We start from the raw sequence: 18,224 nt of genomic DNA, 5'->3' as shown, positions 1-18,224 counted from the left end.
ACTAAGTGTATGAACGTACCCACTGCCACCTTATGTAATTTGAGTCAGTGCATCCAAACAAGTCCTTTGTTTCTAAGTGTATGAACATGCCCAGTATAACCTTGTGTAGTTGTAGTCATAGTGCATCCCAAACGGCCCTGTGCTACTAAGTGTATGAGCATGCCCACTGTCACCTTGTGTAATTGGAGTCAATGCATCCAAACAAGTTCTGTGATTCTATGTGTATGAGCATGACCACTGTAACCCTGTAAAGTGATAGTAGTTGTCCATTCCACAGATGGGCATACTCCAGTTCAGGGCTTATTGTGCTACAACTATACCTCTCAAGCCTACCTATGTCTTACCTGCAGATGATGTGTCTTGTTTGTGCATACAGGTTGTAATGGACTCCTACTTTAAACACACAGGTTTACAGCTATGCACATCTTGACTCTCAGTATCCCTGTTGTTGTCCTCAATCTTAGAAGGGCATTCTGATTGCCTTGGAATGTGTAAGCTCTGTCATGTGTCTCGTAACTGCGTAGTCCTGTGATAATGATCTGTAGATAGGCAGTAGTTCTGATCCCACCACTGGCAACTAGTTGTGTGTGTCAGCAAGTGTTTTATTGTGTGTGTGTGTGTGTGTGTGTGTGTGTGTGTGTGTGTGTGTGTGTGTGTGTGTGTGTATGCCTGTGTGTGTGTGTGTGTGTGTGTGTGTGTGTGTGTGTGTGTGTGTGTGTGTGTGTGTGTGTGTGTGTGTCTGTGTGCATGTGTATTTCTGTCTGCATCCTATCATGACAGTGGGCTTTGCTGCATTCCAATGAGATCTCACCTTTTGCACTGGCCTTTATCCTTGTCAACTGCTAAACCTCTCTTTTCCCCCCTCCCCCCTCCCCACTGCAAGTAATCCATCCTGTGATGTCACCTAGCTCAGAAGTGGAATCAGAGTAAGTGTAATTGTATGTGTTCTGTGGCACATACCCCAACTGCATACCACTGTACTAATTACCTTTACATAGGCAAGACTTGTATGCACAATATTGGCAAGTGTGTCTGTGTGTGTGTGTGTGTTTGTGAGTGTGACTACCCTGTAGCCAGGCATACACATGTGTAATGTCTTTTAACATGCTGCACACCATGGCAGTTATCTGTGGTGACTGGAGTCTACAAAGTATTACATAGTTAGGAATAGAAAAGAATACACAGTCAAAAACCACTTGTAAAACCAAACCAAAAAAAAGCGAACAGGAAACCAACCAATGAAAAAAATGCAGGAACAAGAATGACTACAGTTGGGTATGTTATTTTCCTGTGCCACTGTCGAGCAGTGACACAGAAGTGGTCACCAGGGTGTAAGTCCATGCCCATCATTACCCCACCCAAACTCCACAATCCCCGAGGTAGATTACATTAGCCATCATTCCCCACCCAAAACTCCACATACACAACAACCATCCCTTCTCTGGTGAACTGATTAAGATTTAAATGTTATAAAACAAGAGATGCCTCTGTTTTGTGTACACGTCAGTTCCTTTGGAACCCTTCTGTGTCACAAAGGGTGTTCAGACGTGTATATATATAGGCTATATATATATATATATATATATATATATATATATATATATATATATATATATATATATATATATATATATATATATATGTGTGTGTGTGTGTGTGTGTGTGTGTGTATACACATCCCGTATGTATATATATATATATATATATATATATATATATATATATATATAGAGTTATGGCAGTTGTACAGATGTAGACTTGTCTTTGTTGTTTCACAGAGAACAGTACATTCAAGGGTACTGTACATATGTACACAAAGTGACTGTCCCATTTGTTTTCAGTACTGTGGAATACCTGTAGTAAGATGTGTATTATAAAATCCATGAAATTTGTATCCAACCCACATGGCTTAGTGGTAAGTCCAGTGACCTCAGTGTGCATGGTCCAGGGTTCAAGACCTGTAGGGCTTGTTGATACTGTCAATTAGAACTTAATAAGACACTTTTAAGCAGGTGTAAATGTGTTTTCGCGACAGAAGGCAGCAGGTACACACAGGTAACAGACAGGTGTAAATGTGTTTTTGCGACAGAAGGCAGCAGGTACACACAGGTAACAGACATGTACAACTCACAGTACACTTGAAATGCCCTTATATGGCAATCCTGCTGATATCACCCACCTACGAATACACCTCTGGGACTGCTAGAAACCAATACTCTCCGTAGCATGTGCTGTAACTACTTAATTCTGCAGTGTGATAAACTAGTTTGGTAGGTGTTCAAATCCCAGACAGGCCAACTGTGCGTGTTTATGTGTGTCTGTCTGCCTGAGAAAGGAACAATGCTTTTTAGAGTATGCACACTCTTTACATTTCACATACACGCCTTTGGCAACCCTGCTGATGTCACCTACCTAGAAATACACCTCTGGGAATGCTGCAACCCAGTAATCTCCATAGTGTGTGCTGTAACTGCATAATGCTGTAGTGTGATAAACTAGTTAGATATGGGTTCTATTCCAAGACATGGTAGTTGTGTGTGGGTGTGTGTGTGACAATCAGAGCCTGTGTGGATGTGTGTGTGTGTGTGGCAGTCAGAACCTGTATGGACGTGGCTGTGAGTGTCTAACCACTGGACATGTTGGGGAGTAGTTTTTGTAGTTTTCCTATATGGTGTCCATATTATATGTCACAATGTCCACCTCATGAGGAGTACAGATGTCAATCAGCCAAGGGACTGGGTTGGCAAGCCATACCCCTACATCTGGCAAAAGGCCTGGTGAACAAAGTATGCAACCCTACTATTACCCGGAATACGTTCTGAACCCATGTATCATACACAAACACACTTGCCTAGAATATCCCGCTATGTTGCTAGTACCCTGCACATTGATGACAGGGTTGGGAGGTTGGCATAATGGTTAAAGTGTTTACCTTACAGACACAAGCTGCAGGGTTTGATTCTCACATGGGGAAATTGGCTAGGCTTAAACTGGCCCACAAGGGCACTTAGCCTAGTACTAATCTATGAACCTATGAATCTATGAACCTAAGATAGTAGGCATGGTGTGATTGCAGTGGGCTGCAGAAGGCATGGCACCCTGTCCAACAGTACAATAGGCACATAATTGCGGACAATGTGCCTTCACTATGTTCCCCACTGGATGCCTGCAACATATGTGGTGCCATCAAATGTGATCCACAAAGGACATGCAATGCCTTACACACATGCCCTGTATGGACAGATGCCACTGACACCAGGGAATACCTGTATCATGCTATCAATGCAGGTGCAGGGTCAACCTGCTGTCTATTAGCAGGTCCTGCCACACCAGGCCAGTACTGGCATATTTGATGATAACAGTCTGTGTACACAACATGTGCCAGCCAAACCAGGTACACTTGTACATGTCACTGTACATTACTGTGGGACGTGCACATCCCAGGAAATGTCCATGTCAAAGACTATCAAACACAGACACACAGACATGGCATGCATTGCAAAGCAATGGCCATACACAATTGTAACCAGGATGACAGGACAGCTCATACAATACCCATCTGTGTGGGACATTGCAGACACTACACCCCTGAACCATACTGCACACCATTGTCGGGTGGCGTGATGCCAGGGATTACCCCTCACCCAGCCTCGTACAGCCATCTTGCACAGCCAACCACTACACACCCATGAAGCAATGCACGCATGCATGTCAGTACTGACAACTTGTGTCTGTGTGTGGGGTATGATACTCCCAACCACAGTCACACCCAGTATAACTCACATTGGCATGCCGACTGATGTCAGACACGTTCACATGCCCTAGCCCATAGAAGCTCAGTATATCCCCTTTGGGGCATGTAGTACCTGTGCATTACTGCAGTGTGGCAAACTAAGTAGTTAGGAAGTGTATTTGGGAGCCTGGCAAAGTGTGGCAATGTGTCAGAGTCCCTTAGAGAGTGTGGTTGTGCTGATAATGACATCTATTCATGTGGACAGCCATGTGTGCTACACCTAATGTATGTCTACTATATCTCTGTTGCAGATGTCGCTCACCAGGACACATATATGTTCTTACAGCACACCAACATGTCAGCTATGTGGCATATGGAGTAAATGCATGTACTTGTAATAGTAATGGCTAGTCAGTCAGGGGTTTGAACCCCTCTGTTGGTAGGTGTGTGACAAACGATGCTTAGGTTTTAGTCTCCAAGCCCTTCTCTGATGTACGTTGCCTCTGTCTGTCCCTCTCACATACTCTGTGGTGGATGTGGTTTTGTACACCTGCTCAGCAGCAGCTTGTGTTTTGTAAGTGATTGTCATGATCAGGTGATGGCCTCTGCACCTATTGCAGTCCTCCTCTAGCTGATTGCATGTGGAACAGCTGTGGTGATGTTCCCATAGCCAGTCGCATGGAAACACAGTACAATATCTAAGAACATTATGTTGGTGTTTGCCCATTACAGTCCCTGTGAGTGGAATCTGGATCTGGTGTTTGGTAAACAGCATCACAGATGATATCTGGATATTCCTCAAACAACATACACAGTGGAAAATAGCCTAAAGACAGGAGGGTGATGTGCCAGACATGACTACAGCATGTAAGTGTAGCTATGCTTCATTGAGACTACTGCCAGTTTAACGAGTTGTGTGTGGTAATGGCTAGTCTGCATGTTTTAAAACTGACAAGACAATGCTCTGTTTATGAGGGAACCCCCATCTTTAGGGCCATCTGTGGACTGGTCAGTGTGTGGAACCATTTGTTTCTTGTGTTACTTACTGAACACACATCTGTGAACTGTAGAAGCATAGTGTGAGGATTGCAGTCAGTACATGGTGATAGTGATGAGAGTTACTGCCATCGCATCCCTAATTGGACATATGTCACATGAAACAGTGGTATGACATTCATTGCCTGAGGTTCTCACAGTGACATGCCAATAATGGGCCACTGTTCATAGCTACAGTCACAAGTCTTCTACACTTTGTACAGATATCATGCAGTATATATGCATGTGTTGTGCTCTCTCTGCAAATGTATGCCATCTGTTGTGTTGGGTTGATGGTCATAGTATCTATGCATGCTGTTATAAGTAATCCTAAATGCTGTTGACTATTACTAAGCCATATCTGTGTTAAACTGCAACACCATAGGCTGTATGGGATTGGAGGTCCCGGCAGAACCTCCTGTCCCACTTCAGCTGGCCATGGCACTGGGCACCAGCATGTCTGGGGCCCAGCCTTGGACCTCCACCTCTGTTGGCTCTGCACCACCTTCTGGTGGAACCGCCACTAAGGATGGGGCTTGTCCCCCCTGGGAGCAGGTCCAGACAGGAACTTGTCAGCCATCGTACAGTCCTGGACGTGGTGTGTAGGGGGCTCAATAAGGGGTTTCAAGGCCAGATATGCAAGCTCGAGGGTAGAGTGTCACATTTAGAGGGTGAGCCTGCCCCTCTTAGACAGCCCCCAGCACAGCCACCTTTGTGGCTGTTTTGGTGCATTGGTGGCTGCCCATGGGTGGGGACCTCTGTCCCACTGTCTCCATCTGGGGGCTCATAGGTTTGTGACTGCCAAACACCCCTCCCCGTCCAAGGTGTAACCCCCTACATGTGTCATATACTGACCCTGTATGCTGTCTTGTCTGTCATCCTACCCAACCTATCCTCCACGAGCATACCTACTCTCCTTCCCCAACATCCCACTCTCACCTTATGGAAACGAAAGGCCAATCTGTTCCTAGAACATTTGCCCCATACATAGCTGTCCATTTCACACACGTGTCCACTATACACATGTAACCTTTTTAATTTGCATCACAACATACTACTGTTGTCCTCACCCCTGTCTCTCAGGCACATGATCCTGGTATGCACATGACTCCTAAAGGTTCCAGGTACAAGTGATGCAGACGACCCAACTGTACACAAGACACTATCGGTCCCTCTATGGTTACCCCATTTACCTTTTTCATAATGATGATGTTGCACACAGCACCTTGCAAGAGTACTGTTCTCACATAATGATTGGACAGGAACTGCTGTGTTAATGTAAATAAAATGCACAGAGTAATGTATTTGGCCAATGTACAAATGTTTGCGAGTATTAATGACACATGTCTGTCTGAGGCAGTCTTGATATTACACAGGACAACACCACTACATAATACAGGAGTTGCTGGTGTTTCCCTTTTCTTTCCTTTTTAATGCTTTGTTGTCAAATGGGATGTTCTTAATATATCTATATATATATATATATATATATATATATATATATATATATATATATATATATGTATGTATCTATATCTGGACATAAACACACACACATACATCTACATGATGGAATACATGTCCTATCCTGTTGCATGACTGTGCTGGATGACATGTCTGTGATAACATCCAATGCCTGTATATCTGCCATGGCTTAGTGGTAAATCACATTGGCTGTGGTATGCAGGGTTCTGGTTTTGAGCCTTGCAGAGGCCGTTTATTTTGTTGCTGGGCAGAACAAGGCCATTGGATACGGAGTGATTAAGGCACTTTTAAGCAATTGTGAGCGGGTGTGCACAGGTTTGTGTGACAGTAAGCAGTGGCTACTTTTTGTTACAGTTCCTTACACTCAGTTACCTTCTTGATTGCTTAACCTGTGTAGGCAGTGCTTACCCCCGTGCAAGCAGGCTGAAACCCGCTCACTGCTGCTTAAAAGTGCTTACTTCTGCTTACGCCTGTGATAATTTCTTTAAAAGAAAAGAAAAAAGGCTTGATAGGAAAGTGGTGAAAAAGGGGCACAAAGAGGGAAAGGCAGTAGGGAAAATAGCTAGGGATGTGCAGGAAGGGTGTAGGGAAGGTCCATAGCTGTCTATTTCTTCTACAGCAACGGCTGTGCATATGCAATAAATTTGGAGGGACATTTGGACACTCACAAACCTGAGAGAGGAGTGAGGACAACAGTGGTATGTTGTGATGCCAGTTAGAAATGTTTACATGTGTCCAGTGGACAGATGTGCGAAATGGACAGCTATGTATGGGGCATGCTTTTTTTGCGGGAACAGATTGCCCTTCTTTTCTTTTATGTTTTGGTGAGAGTGAGATGGTGGGGAAGGAGAGTAGGTATGATCAGGGTGGATAGGTTGGGTAGGATGACAGACAAGACAAACAAGATGTGTACAGGGGTGGTATATGACACATGTGGGGGGGACACCTTGGACGGGGAGGGGTGTTTGGAAGTCGCAAGCCCATGAGCCCACCAATGGATACAGTGGGACTGAGGTCCCCACCCATGGGCAGTCACCAATGCACCTTTACAGCCCAGAAGGTGGCTGTGCTGGGGGCTGTGTAGGAGGGGCAGGCTCACCCTCTAGTTGTGCCACTCGGCCCTCAAGCTGGCATAGGCAGTCTCGAATCTCTCTGTCGAGCTCCCTATGCACCACGGCCCGGACCCTACCACAGTGACAGGTTCCTGTTTGTCCCACTCCCAGTGGGGGGGGTGAGCCCCATTCCCTGCGACAGTTCCACCCAAAGGTGGTGCAGGGCCAACAGACGAGGAGGTCCAAGGCTGGGCCCCAGATGTGTTGGTGCCCGGTGCCATGGCCAGATGAGGTGGGACAGGTAGGTCCACTGGGACCGGCCTTCCCATATGAGCTATGTTGTAGTATGTTTAAGGCAGATATGGGTTAGTAATAGTCAACAGCATTCACGATTAGTTATAACAGAATGCATAGATATTCCCTTTACCCAGGGCACCAGATATAACATAGTTGCAGAGCAGGCAGAACACATGCATATATGGGTAATCAGTGGCCATTACAATAACATGCATGTTTCATTGATGGCAACAGGCCACTAATATGAGTGTATTTTAACATGGCACATGCATAGAAACAGATGTGAATATTTATAAACCAATAAAACATATGTCCCAACAAAGGGTAGGAGTGTAGACATACCAAATGAGTTGTGTAAAACGGTTATGTTTGCACATATGGTAGGGATGAGAGAGAGAGAGAGACTTCAATTAACAACTAATACATCCTTGTAGTTTTCACAACATTCATAGTCACTGCAGTGGTCTGCCCCTTACATGTATTATTACACTACCCAATGGCATTATATTGTACAATGGTGTGTTTGTAGATTAGTATGTATGGGACCTATATCTTATGTACAGGCTTGACAAGATGCAGGTGTTAATGCAACATGTTTTGAGACTGCTCTCATACACTTTGGGTGAGATGCTGGGATGACAGGTATGTTTGCATGTACATTCTCTGATTATGTATAAGTCTATCAGTTATATGTCATTAACAGCTGCCTACATTTCTTGGATATTCACACTAATTTGTCAGGGGTACAGGACAAAAGGCAGGTGATATGGGCCATTTATCAGGACATACTGCGCAGATTGGAACAGTTGAGGGGTATGAATATGCATACCACTCTCTATTTAAGCATTCTAGCAAAATCTGTACAGTTGTTAAGTGCAAATATGCATACAGCTTTCTCTCTGAACATTCTAACAGACTGTGTGCAGTTGTGTGGAATGATTATGCATACAACTTACTAGTGCTCCTGGGATCCAAAGCCCTGCTGCATGTGACAAAAGCATTACAGTTAAGATCACTGTACACTATGCTATTAGGCAATTGTTGTGAGGCTTTGCAATGTATTTTGTGTAATATGACTGACCTGTTTGCACTTCCGACATTGTTATACAGCACTTCATACACATTGTATCTGCATACCACAGTGTGGGTAACACTGCTTACTACAACAGTACTATTTAATAAATGCAACAGTACAACATATGGCTGCAGAGTAAACAGAAGCAATGCAGGAGTTACACCTTTATTCGCAACATATTACACTATTCTGTATACTGCTACAACACTTTCTGAGGCTTTTACATTTATTTGTTATGACAGTACATGCAGGCTATTTAATAACTTGCCTCGTAATGCATCCTTTGCAGCCTAGCATCATAGGCTTGCTGGTTTGCAGCATGCTCATCTGCAGCTGTCAGGGAAGTACAGTGATATTTAGCCATACCTATCCATAGTATACACAAGCTAGGCAATTAGTAACTACGTAGTGGAAGGAGTACTTACTCAGTTCTGGGGCATTCTGCATCTGCCTTGCTTCCTGGATCTACTGTTCTAGGATATCCCCCCTCCGCCACTTCAGGTCTACATGGTGGTGCCTGACCTGCTCACCAGTCCGCGGGATATCTGTGTCACTAGTGAGGTCACGGGCGAGACTGTCCCAGGCCTCCATTTTGTACTGTGAGCCCTGGTACTGGCCCTGCAGTAGTCTCCTGTTATGGTGCTTTACCAGGAGCCATACCATAAATTTGGAGTCTTGGATGCCCCAGCGCTGCACTCCAAAGCGAGTGCCTTCTCCCACTCCAGCCATTCTGCCTGCAGGGGGATGCTACAACTAGTTATGAGCCATATTCCCACCTCTTCAGTTTAAGTAGGGCCAGATTCCTGTACTTTTCAGTAATTGGCCAGTTTCTAAAAGGCTAAGCTATGGGCACACATGCTTACTTCAAGATGGCACTGCTTAAAGAGGTGTACCAGTGGGCATATTTTATTGGCTTCCCTACACATTGCTTACAATTATGTGGGCTGTATGGTGGTTAGCATTGCTTATTGTTTATCTAGCATTATATTTGACTTTTGTCAACAATGTCTTTCTCAATACAGGCTATATATGTGTCTGGTATCCATCATTCATGTGTACATACACTGTATGGGGTCCTGGGGACTTCTAAACCTTATTACAGTGACACCTCAACTCTATGTTTACTGCAGTACTCCAATTAACATATTTATGTTCTGTGGCAGGTTATAGAATATTACACTGTACATAGATTCAGTTCACATATTTGGTTTGTTTCCCTGTTGTAAGGATTAGTTTGCTGATACCTCCTTTATATGTATTGCTATCATGGCATAGTGGTTTACTACTATGACTGTGATGTACAGGGTCCTGCATTCTAGCCTTGCAGAGGGTGGTTCTTTTGTTGCTGGCTAGAACACGAGCTGTTGGGTACAGAGTGATTAAGGCACTTTAAAGCAGTTGTGAGCAGGTGTGCACGGGTTTGGACGGAGCTAAGCAATGCTAACCTCCGGTTACAGTTTCTTACACTCAGTTAGCCTCTACATTGCTTCACCAGTGTGATACTCACATACCGGTGGCCAAACAGGCTTACACCCACTTGCTCCCGCACTTGCAAATGCACTGCATTTGGTTTTGCATCTGACACTCACACCCCTGGGTGGGAGTGAGGACTTTAATATTACCTTGTGATGCCTATTACATCGGATTACATGCCTACAGTATCGGGAATGGCTGCCCATTAGGCATAAGCATGCTGTTCAACTGTATGCCTGTCCATAGTTTGATTCATACTATTGATGTGTTCCTCTTACAATCTGCACCTGTCTGGCTAATACATGGGAACTGACACCATTCAATACAAACAAGTAATTGGGTTTTGGAACCCACATCCTTAAGCCGAATCATGCTACTGCATACCTATTATTCTATCATCTTTCTGTCCCTATCAGACCTCTCAAACGACTGGGGACAAATATCAACTGAATCAGGGACAAGTCATGACAACATTAGGGACAATCAGGGACACATTTAAAATATTAGTGCTATTAACTTGACACATTGACAGACTCAGAGCTTATGAATTAATACACATTTTCTGAGGTAAATGAAGTTTATCACTCTTTAATTGTTGTCATTATTCATTACATGTAATTCACCACCTTTCCTCCAAAAGTCACTAGTTTTAGGAGGGATTAAGTAGGACAGAGTTAGAATTTGAGTCAAAATCAGGGATGTTCCTGGAAATCCGAGACAGTTGAGAGGTATGGTCCCTATTTATTCCCCCAATGGTTTATGTCCTGTCCAGGGGATTTGCTCTTAGGGGTTGAGAGGTATGGGCGTAAGCTATGCCCATTTCGAATATTACTTACATTCCCGGGGCAGTCCTAATATGACTGTGCCAGCCAACACCTGTAAGCCTAGGCCCATAATTGCATACCCATAGTTCCCCCACCTGCCCTCCTCTACAGCACTCATCCCTACTGTGGGCGCAGGTGGGGTATAAACACACCACTACACACTGCCCACTCTCCGCGTGTTGGGACACGTCGTACATTGTGTTGACCCATGGATTATCAGGCTTGCACAACCTACTGGTCCGTGGACGTCTACAGCCTGGTTTGATGAATCATTACAGGGACTGACTCCAACGATCAGTAATTTTTGAGGTGTCCCACAAGGGACACTGATGTCTTTGTTTCAAGATTAGACCTAGCAGGTCTCTAACACTGGTAGTATCCTGTCGGTGGTCTGGGAAGCAGTGGTGTGTTTACTTTTATTGTGTGTCTGTATGTCTCACCGGCCTAGCTGGGGAGGGGGTTGATGCTACATGTTACATGTTTGTTGATATATCTGTATATGTATGCATACATGTATATATTTATATATTGCTGTTTATATATATATATATATATATATATATATATATATATATATATATATCTAACAACATATGGGTCTATGGGTGTCTGCATATGTACATATCTATATGGGGGTATGTATATGTATTCTGTCTCTGTATGTATACATTTGTACTATGGAGAGGGAGAGGTATATCTCTATGTTGCTATGGGTAGATATACACACACATACCTCTACATATATATATCTACATCTGGTTATTCCGTTCCTTGCCATGTAGATTACACTTTGCTGCAGTGGGACTCGTAGCAGGTGTGGCTGCTCATTGGGCAATGCCTCTGCCCAATGAACACTTTTGCTTACATCCCTGGGGCTGTCCATATAGGCCCACATCAGCCAACACCTGCACACCTAGACCCATAACTAGTTACCCATAGTTCCCCCACCCGCACCTCCTCTACAGCACCCATCCTTACTCTAGGTCCTGGTCGGATCTGAACACACCACTACACGCTGCCCACTCTCCACTTCACAGGATCCATGTCATACATTGTCTCGACCCATGGGTCATTAGGCTTTCCCACCCTTGTAATCCAGGTATGTACACACCCCACCCAAAATGGTCGACGTATCACCTTCCTTTGGTCCTTATGTCAATTTTTGGGGCGTCCTGCAAGAGACGCTCCTGTCTGTGTTCCAAGATTAGATTTCATGAGTACAATGTGTACCCCCTGCCAGTTGTATCTTGCCTGTGGTCTGGGGAGCAGTGGACTATTTACATTGTTTGTGGGTTTGTGTGTATGTTTCCTGTGTCCGACTGGGGGGGGGGGTGGAAGGTCATGCTCCGTGTTTCATGTTTCTTGCTTGGGCCCCTCACTTCCATTGGCATAGCCTGTGAACATATGTCATTCTTGTGTGCTGTTTCCTATCATAGCTGTATATCTGTGTATATCTACACACACACACACACACACACACAGGTATATATATATATATATATATATATTATATATATACATATACATATATATATATATATATATATATATGTATAATATATGTATAAATATATATATATAATATATATATATATATATATATATATATATGTATGTATACAAGTCGCACTATTAGAACCAAAGCTAAAACAGCACCCTGGCTAACCAACAATACTAAGCAAAAAATCATTCTCAGAAATAAATCCTGGGATAAATGGCGTTCCACTAAGAACCTAACTGACCACCATAACTTCAGAGAGCTTAGAAATAGTACAAAAAAGCCATCCTGGCAGACAAAAAGAACTATTACTTTCAACTACAACAAACCACCAAAAAAGAACCCAAAAAATTTTGGGCTAGTATTAATAATCTTCTATCCCCAGGCCAGTCATTCACACCAAATCCCCAGGACTCTAATCCAAGCAATCCTATACAAATAGCTAATGATTTCAACTCTTTCTTCACCAATACTATCCAAACTCTAGCAAATCACCTACCTCCTGACATCTCTAAATTACCCACACCTACTTTACACACTTCTCTTCCCCTTTACCTTCAACCTGTATCTACCTCATTTATATTATCCCTACTCCATAAACATAAACCCACCACACCCTCTGCAGACAAACTTCCTGCAGAATTTCTGCAGATAGGAGCTAAAACTATTGCCTATCCCATCTCAATCCTGATAAATAGATATATAAAGGAAGGAATTTTCCCTTCCATTTGGAAGATATCTCACATCATCCCACTACACAAAGAGGGCAATTCTAATGACTTCTCTAATTTTTGTCCCATAGCATTGCTATCACCTATAGCCAAAATCATGGAAAAGTGTATCCATAAACAACTCCTTAACCACCTTCTCCACAACAACCTACTTGCTAACAGTCAACATGGATTTAGACCTTCTCACAGTACCACTACTGCATTACTCTCCTTTACTAACGCTATCAACCATAACCGTAACAACACTAATCTATCATCTTCTATCTTCATAGATCTTTCAAAAGCTTTCGACATGGTTAATCATAAACTTCTTCTGCATATACTAAAATCTCTTTCAATTCATCCTTCGTCCTTATCCTGGTTTACATCTTACCTGGAAAACCGTCAGCAGGCAGTACTTTGGAAAAACTCATTATCTAATCTCCTTCCTATCGCGTTAGGTGTACCTCAAGGGTTGATCCTTGGCCCACTCCTATTTTCTATATTTATTAACGACCTCCAGTCAGCTATTCCAAACACTACTTGCATACAATATGCAGATTCCACTATAATCTGCACTGCTTCCTCTCAGACTGAACTCCTGTCACTTACCCAAAAAGCTTTTTCCACTGTTGAACACTGGTTCTCTGACCGTTGCCTACTCCTCAACCCCAAGAAAACAAAGTTGTTATTGTTCTCACCTACCCACAAATCAAGCTCTCTTAATTTCTCTATTACTTCCTCTGATAACACTCTGATTTCTCCTGATGCTACTACAAAACTACTAGGAATAACTATTGACAACAATCTCAGTTTTGATTCTCATATTAACAACACAATAAGAGTAATAAACAAAAAGAATGGTTCCCTTTATAGAATCAAACCATTCCTTACACCTGAAGCTCGGACCACCTTAGCTAGTTCTCACCTTATCTCTACCCTTCTATATGCTTCCCCTATTTATACCAATCTCTCTAAAAATAACCTCAAGAAACTTGCTACATCTTACCATAATATTGCTCGATCTGCCACAGGATCCCTCTTCAGAACTCAACACTGTCTTAACCTAAAACAACTAGGCTGGCTTGAACTTCCTAACAGGCTCATTTATCAACAGCTCTTAACTGCTCACAAAATTCTATATCAGCCTTCTAAAACTCCAATTCTCTCTAACCTCATTACGCCTTATAATAACTTGAAACACCTACGCTCTTCAAACAAACTACTGGTTAATATTACCATACCCAATAACTCTGCAGGTGACAGCCTTTTTTCTAACTCTGTTGGAAAAATGTGGAACAAACTGCCATCTGATATCTCATCTTTGTCTAGTCTTCCACTCTTTAAAAGACAGCTGAAAACACATCTCAATAAACACTGGCTTTGTTCCTGTAACAACCCAGATTAACCTTCCTTTTTCCTTTCCTCCTTAATTCCTCCTCACACAACATCCTATAGACATATGTAAAAAAAAAAAAAAAAAATGTTTAATATTTTAATTATTTTCTTTTTCACCTTTTTCCATATTATATACTTATATTTTTAGAATTTGTATAGCAAATATCTACTAAACTTTGTTTATGTAATTTCCTGCTATGACTATGCCTGTCTGCATGTATATATCAAGTTCTGACTCAATGTGTTAATAATTTTTACCTTGTATTGACTGTTTCTGTGAATTACTTGTAATATCGTTGGAGCTTTTCTCCCCGGGCCTCCACTGAAAATGGACATATATCCAGCTTGACTAGCCCGGTCAACAAATGTAAAATAAAATAAATAAAATAAATATATATATGCGTGTGTGTATGTGTCTGTAAAGCAGTGCATACCCCGTGCAAACGCACTTACACATGCTTACTGGTGTTTATATATGCTTAAACCTGCTTACTAGTGCCTTATTCATTATGACACTGACACTCTGTTCCAGTTCACTTTTAATTGTTATTTTGCAGGTTATACAGTGGACAGATGTTGAAATATGTTCATATACAGATTACCGATGGAAAATGGTATGTGCTGCAGTGGGATTCGGAACGGGAATGTCTGTTCGTTAGGCGGATGCTCTAACCAATACACTATTGCTGTGCTGCTTCATTTGCATATACACCCTTATACCCATGACTCCTAGTTCCCCAAACACCCACCCCAACACCTCACTAACACTGCAGTCATCCATTCTCCAGTTGGATTTGCGGTGTATCCACACCACTACACACTGGCCACTCCCTACTCCTGTAGACCCATTCCATCGGTTGACTCACTCCACGTATCCTCAGAAATCCCAAACTTTTAATCCACAAACATTGGTGACATAAGTGACCAATAGGACACTATTCGCAATTTTTCGGTTGTGCCACATGGGACACGCATGTCTTTATTTCAAGATTAGACTCTGTACTTCATTACATCCTTACTCCCGTTAACATGATACTACAATAAATTAATAAGTATGACTATGTGGTAATGCACACGTTACACATGTGAGCTAATTATGTACGAGTTTGGCGTAATTCTTTTACAAATAGACCAGTTTAGTAATTGACACTGCCATAGCAGGCAGATCACAGGAATGATTCCATATGTGAGAAAGTCCTCACATTTGATTTTTTCAGCACAGCACTGACTTCGGACATTGTACACACTTCGTTTTAGCAGTTTTGTTCCTTCCCTCTTATGCACAACCTATTATTCTATCTACTGTCGAGGATTGTAAGGGCGCATTCATGTTATTTATATCTGCATGTCATCCTTCCTACAAACTAAAATGTTCATACATATAAAATAAAAACTTATTTTTGGCATTGAGCTTGAGGCCATGGCTTTGACACCAGTCTCAGTGAGGCCCTATTGTAGGATGTCCACATCATTAGGAGTTTCGATTATGGCTCCTAGTTTGCAGTCATCTGCAAACTTCATTAGCCAAAGACCTTCTGTGTTAGCCTGTACTTCAGAAAAGTAGATACCAAACAGGAGAGGACCCAGGACTGAACCCTGTAGTACTCCACTTGTCACTGGTCTGAAATCAGAGTTGGAGTCTGTTACTTTCACAGTGTGGGTTCTGTCAGTGAGCCAGTTGGCAACCCATCTTGTGACATGGATTTATACCTAGTTTAGTGAGTTTATCTATAATTCCAGAGTGGGGGATGGTGTCAAAAGCCTTGGCAAGATCTAGATAGGCTGTGTGAGCCACCTTACCCTTGTTTACGGCTTTGGTGACTGCTTGAAAGAAGTCTAGCAGGTTTAGGAGACATGATCTGCCTTTTACAAACCCAAACTGGGTGGGATCCAGAGTTTGGAGAATACCAATGTCTTTGTTTATAAGTTCCATGATGATATGTTCCATGGCCTTGCAGACCAGGTTCATTAGGCTAATGGGGCGGTAGTTCCCAGGGTCCATGGTGGCTCCTCCTTTGTGGAGTGGGATAACTGTTGCTGTGCACCATTCAGTGGGCACAAAGCCTGAAGTGAGGCTATTATTGAACATGGGTGATTAGGTGGGGTGCCAGTTCATTCTGTAGTACATATAGAACACAGCCTGGGATGCTGTCAGGTCCCATGGATGCTGTGTTCTTGGCTTTGGAGAGTGTGTTTTTTACCTGTGCAGCCGGGATTACAAGAACTTTGCATTCTTCTGTTATAGAGATGGGCCCTTTAGGGGGTGAGAGGGGATAAAGTTAGCACTGAACCTGTCTGCCAGGATGTTGGCAATATCAGCTGGTTCTGTATATTTAGTGCCATTGTGCTGTAGCTCAGAGCAGATCTCAGTGTTGCCATTGAGATTCTTGACACAGCTATAGAATGGTTTGTGGTTGTCTTTAGAATCAGTGGCAATTTTGTTTTTGTAACTAGCTTTGGAGAATTTTATGAGGGATATTAGCTTCTTACTGAGGCTGACCAGGGAGTTCCTCCAATCATGGGATTTTACTCTTTTTTGCAACAGTGTCTTTCTTCTGTTGTAGAGTTTGTTTATGGCAGGGGACCACCAGATTGGCTTCCTTTTTTGGGAGGATAGCATCTTGGTTCTGTTAGGGATAGCACAATCCATGCACTCGTGTAAGTGCTTATAAAGTGCATTTGTGTAGGATTCAGCAGTCGTACCTTTATTTGTCCATCTGCATGGGTGTCGTGAAGTTTGCCACTTCTATATTAAGCATCATGAAGCTGGCTATGGAGAAATTTTTTATGGTGGTTTCCCTAATGGGGGGTAGGGGCGGGATGTGGATGTCTTGGGTGATTAGCTTGTTGTTGGATCTGACCAATGAGGAATTGACCTCTGGTGTGGAACACCAGTCGCCCATGTTGGTAATGACTAGGTCTAGGATACAATCCAGATGTGGACTTACTTTCTGGTGCTGGTAAAAACAGGCTGTAAGCATATGTACAGTTAGAAACTTGAGGCTGATGGTTAACTAGACTTATATTTTATTGATTGTATGAACAGAATCTTACTTTGGATCTATGGCTGATCAAAACGTTTCTATAAAAGAAACTCATACAACTAAAAAATATTATGTCAACAATACTAACAGTCAATTTTTGCAAAACAAAAGAGTACTTTTACAAGAGAGCTTGTCCACCTTTACTTCCAACTTTGGAAGAGCTCCTTCCCACTTTCCTCCACATATCTCTCCCTCTCTCTCTCTCTGTATATATCTATCTATATCTATCTATCTATCTATCTATATAATTCAATAGGGATTATTTAGTGAAACATAGGAGTAGAAAAAAAGTTTGACTTCCCATTTTGTCATAAAGCTGTCTGATATCAAGCAGATAGCCCTTTAAGCTTGTCTTCTAATTTACTTTGTTAGTAACATGCTTCACTTGGGCGGCCACGGTGGTGCAGTGGTTAGCATTGCCGCCTCACAGCAAGAGGTTCTCTGGTTCGATCCTCGGCTGGGGTGCCTTCTGTGCGGAGTCTGCATGTCCTCCCTGTGGTCGCATGGGTTTCCTCTGGGTGCTCTGGTTTCCTCCCACATCCCAAAGACATGCTGCAGGTGGATTGGACACTCTAAATTGGCCCTAGGTGTGCGTGTGAG

At 42.8% G+C, this 18,224-nt stretch overlaps 1 protein-coding gene across 1 annotated transcript in view; it reads right to left on the bottom strand.

Moving 5' to 3' along the window:
• The window catches only part of LOC122799984 (START domain-containing protein 10-like), a 751,875-nt gene that overhangs the window by 248,393 nt on the left and 485,258 nt on the right, over positions 1-18,224 (bottom strand). The window lies entirely within an intron of this gene.

Source organism: Protopterus annectens, chromosome 4.part0, assembly GCF_019279795.1.
Source record: "Protopterus annectens isolate FY-2018-M chromosome 4.part0, PAN1.0, whole genome shotgun sequence".
NCBI classification, from domain to species: Eukaryota; Metazoa; Chordata; order Ceratodontiformes; family Protopteridae; genus Protopterus; species Protopterus annectens.
This window is presented reverse-complemented; position numbering and strand designations above follow the sequence as displayed.